Below are 11,649 nucleotides of genomic sequence, written 5' to 3'. Positions count from 1 at the left end.
TTACCTCAGACCTGGACCTTAACATGCTCCGAGAAAATGAAATACTACAATTGTAGTTGGAGCATGAAAATGAAGACTTCTATTTTCAGCAAGATGAAGCCCTCCTCTCTATGCTTTAGCTTTATGCAATAGGTGGATAGGTAGACGAGGGCCGGTTGAATGGCCACCACGATCACCAGACTTTACCCCGATGGACTTTTTCTTTTGGGGAGTTATCAAACATAAGATATATACAAGAAAACCACACACGGATGATAAGATGATGCAGTTCATACAAGAAGAATCCAAGAAATGATGCCAATAAAGAAGTTTGTGCCAAAGTTTGAGTGTAAACAGCAAAGTGTAAATAGTGAGGGCGCCAATGTGAACATATAGGAGATTGTACTTAATTGTTGTGTTATTCTATAAAATACTATTTATACTGTAAACGCACTTATTCACCCCCTGTATAAGCTCCTCACCCTCAGGCCCTGCACTAGGAATAGCACAGTGTATACGCTTTGTCCATAATGTTCCTTTAACTCTTTTGTGCATGGACTTGCTGTCATATGACCTTCACTGTTATGAAAGGGTTTTTATGTCACATGACAAGCAGTCCGTGATCCTGTGTATGATGACTGCCGTAGGGAGAAGCAAGTATAGGACATGTTGGAGTTGAACCTGCCTGATCGTTTCTATAGTGGCTGAGATCCCGGCTATGACTCCTAATGGTCTATTCACACTATGTTCGTAGTGTATGTAAGAGCTATAAGTCAGCAGGATTTCCCAATGTATAGCTCTGACATAAACCTCCAATATATGCTTTGTATAGGCATACCTCACCTATAGGCTTCCATTGTAAAAATAACATCGTACACAGCGTGGTATCTGGTTGTTGTTTTTTTACTGGATGCCGCTGTATGGAATAGCACAGTAGACTACGTTATTCCGTACATTTGCAAAAAAAGGTATACCAGCCGGGTATATGCCAAAAGGACACTGTTTCACCCGTCAGGTAAATGAGGGCTTATGGATTAGTTTGCTGTATGCGTCGGGAACTGTCCTGGTCTATACACAGTACAGACATTAAAAACTGCAGTGTAAATTAGGGCTGGGCAATTATGCTCGAAATCAAAATCACGATTAATTGCACATGTAGTCTCGATTACTATTAATGAACGATTATTTAGGTCATGCCCCGTTTTACAAGACACACCCTCTTTTTGCATGCCACACCCCTTATTTTGCATACCACGCTATTGAATTTTGGTTATTTCTTGATTATTTGACCAGCCCTACTTCATAGTTCACTGACAACAAGGTCGGGTGATGGGTGTGCAGGTGCTCAACTATTAAAGGGCAACTAAACGTTTAACAAACTTCTGACATGTCATAGTGACATGTCAGAAGTTTGGATTGGTGGGGGTCCGAGCACTGAGACCACCACCGATCACTAGAACGAAGCAGCTGAAGCACTCGTTTGAGCGCTCAGCAGCTTCGTGTCTGTTCGGCTTTTTCCGGAAATGAATGTACGGACTCAATAGAAAGTCACAAATCTTGCATATCTTTGCGATTTCAAAATATTGGAAGGAAACACCACAGATTAATTATTTATGGTTATGTATTTAATATTTAGAACAATTGAAATCAAAGTATACATTGCTTGATGACGTCTTATGTCGTCAGACGCCTCATACATTGCCTTATAAAAAAAGGTCACATTTCTTATATTCAAAGGTCAAAACTACAAGACTTGCTGAGCTTCCACATACATAGTATAATATATATAACTGCTACCGGCGGCCGGTTTATAATGTATTACACCCTGCTCATGTATATACATGTGCATATAGCAGACATACATGAGCAGGATGAATAATGTAGTATATACAGACCGACGGCTGTTATATATGTTACTATGAGTATGCTGCATACTACTGTATAAAATATACCCCCTGAGCCTGCTGTATACTACTAGTATACAGAAGGTTTAGAGTCAGGGGGTATACATACAGCATATATATATAAACAGTAAACAGGCAGCACTCACAAAGGCTTGAGAAAGGCTCGGGTTGTGTCAGCCGAAACATCGCACTTTTGGGGTCAGTAAAGCACCCTCTTTTTTAACTTTGTGAGTGCAGCCTATTTACTGTTTTTTGTCTAGAGGGACAGTGGTCAGTTTCCTAAGGCTTGCACCCCCTTTCATGTAAGCCTGTGCTGCTGGGTTCTATTTTTGTATATATATATATTAGTATACAGCAGGCAGGCTCAGGGGGTATATATTATATACAGAAGTATACCATTCCGCTAACACTTGGCTGAGGCATCTTGGTGCACAATATCAACTCCCCCCCTCCCCCCGGACGCTCCCCATGCTCTCTGCTGCCGTCGCCGCTCATTCCCAGCGTGAGGACCGTCTAAGTGGAGTGGGGGTGAGCGGGGATGGCTGACCTAAACAAAGTGTTAGTGGACTAACTGTAAGGGTATGTTCACATGGAAAACAGCTCCTGATTTTCAGAAGTTTTTTAAGCAACTTTTGTTTTTCACTGCGTTTTTTACGGTTGTTTGTGGCGCGGTTTTTCTATAGAGTCAATGAAAAACGGCTCAAGAAGTGACATGCACTTCTTCTTCGCAGGCGTTTTTTTACGCAGCCTTTTTTCAAAACGGCTGCGTAAAAAAAAACGCCCCGTCGGAATAGAACGCCGTTTTTCCCATTGAAATCAATAGGCAGATGTTTGGAGGCTTTCTGCTTTCGATTTTTTGGCAGTTTCTTGGCCGAAAATAAGCTGTGTGAACATACCCTAAATAGTGCAGCGACAGCACTGCCGTGCGCTGCTCGTGTAGGGGTTGGGGGGGGACCACTCTTGGCTCAGGCAGGGCCCACCGGGGGATTTGGTGGGTCTGCTTGTGCCTGTATATGTTTTTGCCTGTATATCTGCCTCAGCAGCCAGCCTGCAGCTGCTGTAACTGCCTGAGCTCATATGATAATCCCTGCACTCCAGGCAGCCATACCTTCTGCGCTCTGGAGGAGTAGCGTCGATGCCGTTACATTAAGCATGCTCTGCCATTGGCTATCCCAAACGTCAGTAACTGTATGCTATCCAATAAGAATCGCTGATATGTTAATCACATAGCAGCGGGTCTAATTGGGTAGAATACAGTTACTGACGGCAGAGGCTGGGCTGAACCAAAAAAAACTAAATGTGAAAATGACATCGGTTATCTGCGCTGAATTTCGGTTTGTTATTTTTCGATTAATTGCCCAGCCCTAGTGTAAATACACCTTTACATGTCTACTCAAACTATCTGTATGGTAACAGTTCTGAATCTGTTATAGACTCCGATGCCTTCAGTTTCAGAAAGGACAATTTTAATTTGTATGAACACATGACCAGGGCCGATTCTAGCTTTTCTGCTGCCTGAGGCAAATATTGAAATGGTGCCCCCTGATTTTGATTAAAATCCCCCTGGCTGTTCTACATCACTACCAGCCTCCTCTAACTCTTGTGGATGCGCAGTTGCCTTGTACTCCCCTGGCATGCGCAGTGCAGCGATGAAGCCAAGCAGAATACACCTCGCTGCAAGGTGCGTGCCCAACTAGTACAAGGCAATGGAGCATCCGAGAAAGTTGGAGGATGCTGGTAGTGATGTATAACAGCCAGGGGGATGTCAAAAGTTACTGATTAGCAGGGTGCCTTGCCCTGTGCCATTTAACGTCGCAAGCGGCGCGATGATGTCATTGTGCCGCTCCCATCATTGAAAGGCGCTAAATAGCAGGGCATGCTTATGCAATTTTATCTACTTCCTATAGACGCAGATACAATTATAGTGCAGGAGGGGGAACTCATCTCGCCTCATGGACGGTGCAGCCCTGCACCTGGTAAAGTTAGAAACTTTTCCCTTCATTTAAAAATATAAGACAGTAGAAGCAGCAGTCAGAGATCATGTAGAAATGCCTCACAGCAACATATGTGTAAAAGCAAGAAGTGTAAAGAGTGTATAAATCTAGTTATTTCTTGTAGAGGTCGTCACACATGGCTAATGTCACAAAAACATATATCAACAACAGAGGGCCCCCCCCCCGTGCAAGAACATTATGTGGGTTTCTTGATTTTAAACTTCTAATTTCATAGTACATATGGTATGTCCACCCTGAGCTTGCCTGACTGAAACTGGTTGTGATGTCCCAGCCAGCTTACTTGATTGAAATTCGCGTTTAATCTCATAGCTTTGATAGTTGTAGGGGGATTCTATAATCAGGAAGACGGATAGAATAATTTGTCGCCAAGACCGCCTCAACCGAATGGTTTGCTGTCTCCCTGGTGCCAGGGTTCGGCATGTGGTGGAACGGGTGGACAAATTGCTGGGAGGGGCTGGTGATGATCCAGCTGTTGTGGTCCATGTCGGTACCAACGACAGAATAAATGGTAGGTGGAGGAGCCTTAAGAATAATTTTAAAGAACTAGGCTACAAGCTGAAGGGAAGGACCTCCAAGGTTGTATTCTCAGGAATACTGCCTGTGCCATGCGCATCACAGGAAAGACAGCGGGAGCTCAGGGAGTTAAATGCATGGCTTAAGTCTTGGTGTAGAGGAGAAGGATTTGGGTTCCTAGAGCACTGGGCTGACTTTTCATTGGGGTACAAACTGTATTCTGCAGATGATTTGCACCTAAATGGAAGGGGGTCCGCGGTGCTGGGGGAGAGAATTCTAGCTGGGGTGGCGGAGTGTTTAAACTAGGGCTGAGGAGGGAGACCAATGTAGAAAATAAAGGGGTAGTTAGGTTAGACAGGGGTCAGACTATATTGGTGGGGGGAGAAACAGACATTGGGGAGAGGACTATGCAACAAGATAAGGAGATCCTTTCGTTACAAAACAGCAGTGAAAATAAAAAGGCCCAAATGTCAAATAATCACATTTCTGATACTGAAAGTGAAACATTTAAAGGCAAGTTAAAGTGTATGTTCACAAATGCCAGACGTCTAGCAAGCAAAATGGGGGAGCTGGAGGCCTTGATACTGGAAGAAGATATAGATATAGTTGGTGTTGCTGAGACATGGCTGGACTCTTCACATGATTGGGCTGTAAATCTACAGGGTTTTACACTGTTTCGGAAAGACAGGGCAAATAGGAAAGGTGGTGGTGTATGTCTGTATGTGAGAAGCGATATGAAGGCGAGTGTGAATGAGACAATAGTGGGTGAATACTGTGAGGAGGTTGAAACCTTGTGGGTGGAACTAGAAAGGGAGGTAAACACTGAAAAAATTACTTTTGGTGTAATCTATAGACCCCCCAATATAACTGAAGAGATAGAAGGTCAAATATATAAACAGATGGAGCAGGCTGCACAGGCGGGCACTGTAGTGATAATGGGAGATTTTAATTTCCGGGATATTAATTGGTGTCATGGTTCGGCTTCAACTGCAAAGGGGAGACATTTCCTCAACCTGTTGCAGGAAAATTTTATGGGCCAGTTTGTGGAAGACCCGACTAGAGGTGAAGCTCTGTTGGATCTGGTCATTTCTAATAATGCAGATCTTGTTGGGAATGTCAATGTTTGTGAAAACCTCGGTAACAGTGATCACAATATAGTTACATTTTACCTATACTGTAAAAAACAAACGCAGGCTGGGAGGGCAAAAACATTTAATTTTAAGAAGGCCAATTTCCCCAGGATGAGGGCTGAAATTCAGGATATAGACTGGGAAGAACTAATGTTAAATAATGGGACAAATGATAAATGGGAGATTTTCAAATCTACTTTGGGTAATTATAGTGCAAAATTTATTCCTACAGGTAACAAGTATAAACGACTAAAATTAAACCCCACATGGCTTACACCTTCTGTAAAAAGGGCAATACATGACAAAAAAAGGGCATTTAAAAAATACAAATCTGAGGGTACATCTGTAGCCTTTGTAAAATATAAAGAGCTTAATAAAATCTGTAAAAAGATAATAAAATCATCAAAAATACAAAATGAAAGGCAGGTGGCCAAGGATAGTAAAACAAATCCTAAAAAATTCTTCAAGCATATAAATGCAAAAAAGCCAAGGTCTGAACATGTAGGACCCCTAGATAGTGGTAATGGGGAGTTGGTCACAGGGGATCAAGAGAAGGCAGAGTTACTAAATGGGTTCTTCCGCTCTGTATATACAACAGAAGAAGGAGCAGCTGATGTAGCCGCTGCCAGTGCTGTTAATATATCAGTTGATATACTGAATTGGATGAATGTAGATATGGTGCAAGCTAAATTAAATAAAATAAATGTACACAAGGCCCCGGGACCAGATGGGTTACACCCTAGAGTTCTTAAGGAGCTTAGTTCAGTTATTTCTGTCCCCCCTCTTCATAATATTTAGAGAGTCTCTCATGAGTGGTATAGTGCCAAGAGACTGGCGCAGGGCAAATGTGGTGCCTATTTTCAAAAAGGGCTCTAGGTCTTCGCCGGGTAATTATAGACCAGTAAGCTTAACATCAATTGTGGGGAAAATGTTTGAGGGGCTATTGAGGGACTATATACAGAATTATGTGACAATAAATAGTATTATAAGTGAAAGCCAGCACGGTTTTACTAAGGACAGAAGTTGTCAAACCAACCTGATTTGTTTTTATAAAGAGGTAAGCAGAAGCCTAGACAGAGGGGCCGCTATGGATATAGTGTTTTTGGACTTTGCAAAGGCATTTGACACTGTCCCCCATAGACATCTAATGGGTAAATTAAGGACTATAGGTTTAGAAAGTATAGTTTGTAATTGGATTGAGAATTGGCACAAGGACCGTATCCAGAGAGTTGTGGTCAATGATTCCTACTCTGAATGGTCCCCAGTTATAAGTGGTGTACCCCAGGGTTCAGTGCTGGGACCACTATTATTCAACTTATTTATTAATGATATAGAGGATGGGATTAATAGCACTATTTCTATTTTTGCAGATGACACCAAGCTATGCAATATAGTTCAGACTATGGAAGATGTTTGTGAATTGCAGGCAGATTTAAACAAACTAAGTGTTTGGGCGTCCACTTGGCAAATGAAGTTTAATGTAGATAAATGTAAAGTTATGCACCTGGGTACGAACAACCTGCATGCATCATATGTCCTAGGGGGAGCTACACTGGCGGATTCACTTGTTGAGAAGGATCTGGGTGTACTTGTAAATCATAAACTAAATAACAGCATGCAGTGTCAATCAGCTGCTTCAAAGGCCAGCAAAATATTGTCGTGTATCAAAAGAGGCATGGACTCGCGGGACAGGGATGTAATATTACCACTTTACAAAGCATTAGTGAGGCCTCATCTAGAATATGCAGTCCAGTTCTGGGCTCCAGTTCATAGAAAGGATGCCCTGGAGTTGGAAAAAATACAAAGAAGAGCAAACGAAGCTAATAAGGGGCATGGAGAATCTAAGTTATGAGGAAAGATTAAAAGAATTAAACCTATTTAGCCTTGAGAAAAGACGACTAAGGGGGGACATGATTAACTTATATAAATATATTAATAGCACATACAAAAAATATGGTGAAATCCTGTTCCATGTAAAACCCCCTCAAAAAACAAGGGGGCACTCCCTCCGTCTGGAAAAAGAAAGGTTCAACCTGCAGAGGCGACAAGCCTTCTTTACTGTGAGAACGGTGAATTTATGGAATAGCCGACCGCAGGAGCCGTCACAGCAGGGACAGTAGATGGCTTTAAAAAAGGCTTAGATAATTTCCTAGAACAAAAAAATATTAGCTCCTATGTGTAGAAATTTTTTCCTTCCCCTTTCCCATCCCACTTCCCCTTTCCCATCCCTTGGTTGAACTTGATGGACATGTGTCTTTTTTCAACCGTACAAACTATGTAACTATGTAGCTTACTTGACAGAAACAAATTTGTGATGTCACAGCAAGTTACCAGCCTGAAGCCAACATGTGATGTCACAACAGATAAACTCACACTGACTAAAACCCACTTGTAATATCACAATAGTTTTCCTGACTGAAACTCACTTGTGATGTCACAGCAGCTTATCTGACAAAATTAGACTTGTGACAGTCAAAGTAGATCACCTGACTGAAACTTACTTGTGATATCACAACAGCTTATTTGACAAAATCAGACTTGTGACGTCAAAGTAGCTCACCTGACTGAAACTTACTTGTGATGTCACAGCAGCTGACCAGACTGAAACCCTTTGTGATGTCACAGCTGCTCAACTGACTGAAACACTCTTGCAATATCATAGTAGCTTTACCAGGGGCAGACACTAACAACAGACGACCCCTGTACAAGTAATGCATATGGGTTTCTTAATTTGAATATGCTAATTTGATGACAGTTGGGTGATATCCATAGACCACCGCATTCGCGACTCTCCAGAAAATCTCTCACTGCTGTACCAAACCCAACTGGGTGATCTAATGGACGGTAGGACATACTATTATTGTTTTAAGGTAGCAGTGGTCCCATGGCTCATAACGCATCAGAGTGTCACACCATGCGGGAATGTTCCTGCTTTGTTGAGTAGAATCTGGCGCTGGCACATGTGGGGACACTAAGACTCAGTCAAAAATTGGGCATGTGAAAAATCTGGATTAGAGTTCCTTTATTGCCCCTTACCTGCTACAATGACCCATGAATGTTAATCCTATTGTCAGACAAGCAATGAATGAATTAATTGTAGCATATAACTAGTTTATCTAGCCATAAAAAGGGGGGTCAAATTTTTTTTTAGCCAATCTTCATCTGCTTTGAAAAAGAATGACCAGCATGGTCTGTCAGTGCCTAGAGGTAATATAATCTCCGCATATTGCACTGAAAGAGAGAGAATCTGCTGACAAACTTCTGGTGTACAGTATATGGGAAGCATTAGAAAGTAACACTTAATTCTACATTCAAAGCATGTAATTATAACACCAGATGTGAATACATTATCTTATGTGTCCCTGAAATGGGTAAAGTGGTTTTACTAGATAAGAGTAAACGGTGATCAAAGGGTTCCAGACATTGCGATACCCACATATACCGAAAACAAGCCATTTGGCCAGTGAAGTTATGGCTGTGCACATGTGGACACTGTCCATTGAAATGAATGAGAACTTGGCTGTTCATGAAAACCCCACTAATTTCAGCAGAGCATGACATGAATGTGAAGATCACATCTAAATCTTTGTAACACTCAAATGTCTCATTATGAGGACGATATCACCAATACATACTAAATGAGAAAACACTGGTTGAAACTGACATGGAAAAGGATTTAGGAATATTGGTGGACAGTAAACTTAACTTTAGCAACCAATGTCAGGCAGCTGCTGCAGAGGCAAATAAGACCGTATATGGAATATTGTGCACAGTTGTTGACACTAATATGCAAGAAAGACATTGTAGAGCTTGAACTGGTTAAAAGGGAGGTGGGGGGGGGCAACCAAAGTAATAAATGGAATGGGTGGATTAAAATATCCAGAGAGATTATCAAAATTTGGGTTATTTAGTTTTGAAAAAAGATGGCTGAGAGGTGACCTTATAACTATGCATACATATATTAATGGACAGTACAGAGATCTGTCTAATGATCTATTTATACCCAAGACTTACTATAAAGAGGGGGCATCCTGTAGGTCTAGTAGAAAGAGGGGTTTTACACCAAAATAGAAGAGGATTCTTTACTGTAAGAGCAGTGAGACAATGCAACTCTCTGCCAGAGTAAATTGTAATGGTTAATTCATTGAAAGATTTTAAAAGAGTTATGGTTACTAGATCACTGTAGATGGGCTATTGATCCAGAGATTTATTATTTATTATTGAAAAGATGAGAAAAATCGGCTTCGGCCTCACAAGGGTTTTTGCCTTCTCCGGATCAACATTGAAGGACAATAGCCTGGACTTTTATATCTTGTTTCAACCCAACTATGTTACTGTGATTGTTTGGTGTACAAGAAGCAAGACGGCCATTCCTGTGACACATCATAAAACATGTATTTGGGAAAACACCTTTATTTAAAGGTTTTGTCTGGGATTAGAAAAAAGGGTCTACTTTTTAGTTTTTTTTCCAGACGCAGCATCACTCTTCTCCACTCTGTGTCTAGTATTGGAGCATTCAATTAAATGAGGTTGAGGTGCAATACCAGTCCATGGACAAGAGTGGTGCTGTTTCTTAAGGGTATGTTCACACGTAGTCAACAAAAACGTCTGAAAATCCAGTGCTGTTTTCAAGGGAAAACAGACCCTGCTTTTCAGACGTTTTTTTACCAACTCGCATTTTTCGCAGCGTTTTCACGGCGTTTTTGGAGCTGTTTTCATTGGAGTCTATGAGAAAACAGCTCCAAAAACGTCCAAAGAAGTGTCCTGCACTTCTTTTGACGAGGTTGTATTTTTACGCGTCGTCGTTTGACAGCTGTCAAACGACGACGCGTAAATAACAGGTCGTCTGCACAGTACGTCGGCAAACCCATTCAAATGAATGGGCAGATGTTTGCCGACGTATTTGAGAGGTATTTCCAGACGTAAAACGAGGCAAAATACGCCTCGTATACGTCTGAAATTTGGCCGTGTGAACATACCCTAAAGGAAAAAGAAAAGCTTTTTCAAAAAAAAAAAAAATAATCTGGGTCAGTCTCTATATTATAAAAATAAATCTCTAAACTGATCGCCTTACTTACTATTGTAGAATCATAGATTTGTCCTGAATTAGATGCCTAAATTTGCATTGCTTTTGGGAAACATTTGTAAACTAAATGTTTGCCTTAATTTGCTTGACTTCACAACTCTTATTAAATCCATGTATGAGATGCAAATGACTAGTAGACAGAGTGCACTTCTGCATTGATTGTGCCTGCAAATTGTGCAGCAGTAATAAGAGGTGCCCGGTCAGGTCATTAGTATGATGGTGACAGGAATGGCAGCAAGTGACTGTCACCTGACAGCATTTCTGACAAGTCTGCTCTTTCTGTATGCATCAAAGTGATTTGCCAGCCGCCTGCTGTTAATCATTCATTATGTAAAGACATGGCAGGGAATTCATGAATTCCTGTAGATAACACACAAAAAAGTGGTAGAGCAAATAAGCAAACTAGGTAATAAAACATTGATACACACATTGCTTTCTGTCGTTATCTTATATTCTGTTTTCATTAGTAAGCAATTATAATTGTTTCCCCTTTGGATATTAAGAATATATTCTATTTTTTTTATGCAGGAATCAAGTAAAGTTATGTTCACATCATTTTTTTTTTTGCAATTTTTGTGCCAAATGACAGAATAGGCTATGCATGATGGGGCGAAACGTTGCTTTTTAGCTTATGATGTGTGATGAATAAATACCACTTTTTGGATATTATTGGAGATGTTTGCTCTTATCTGAAAAACGCATAAAAAAAACAACGTAATATGTAACTATACCCTTATGCTATGTTCATAAGTAGCAGATTTGCTGCTGATTTTCCTATCTATCTATCTATCTATCTATCTATCTATCTATCTATCTATCTATCTATCTCTATCTATCTATCTATCTATCTATCTATCTAGGGGCGTAGCTAAAGGCTCATGGGCCCCGATGCAAGAATTCTTACTGGCCCCCCCCCCCCCGCAAACTTCTCATGGCCGACGGTCCGCAGTTTTCAGCTGCATCGCTGGGTCTCCTAAGTGACCCAACAATGCAGCACTAGCAGCCGGGGCGTCACTAAGTCT

The 11,649-nt window shown here is 41.2% G+C and overlaps 1 long non-coding RNA gene across 1 annotated transcript; it reads left to right on the top strand.

Moving 5' to 3' along the window:
• Positions 1–8,218: 8,218 nt before the first annotated feature.
• Positions 8,219–11,296, top strand: LOC142653019 (uncharacterized). The gene is made up of 2 exons (XR_012848015.1): positions 8,219–8,385; positions 11,156–11,296. It is a non-coding gene; the product is annotated as an uncharacterized LOC142653019 (long non-coding RNA).
• Positions 11,297–11,649: the final 353 nt, after the last annotated feature.

Source organism: Rhinoderma darwinii, chromosome 5 (assembly GCF_050947455.1).
Source record: "Rhinoderma darwinii isolate aRhiDar2 chromosome 5, aRhiDar2.hap1, whole genome shotgun sequence".
NCBI lineage: Eukaryota > Metazoa > Chordata > Amphibia > Anura > Rhinodermatidae > Rhinoderma > Rhinoderma darwinii.
This window is presented reverse-complemented; position numbering and strand designations above follow the sequence as displayed.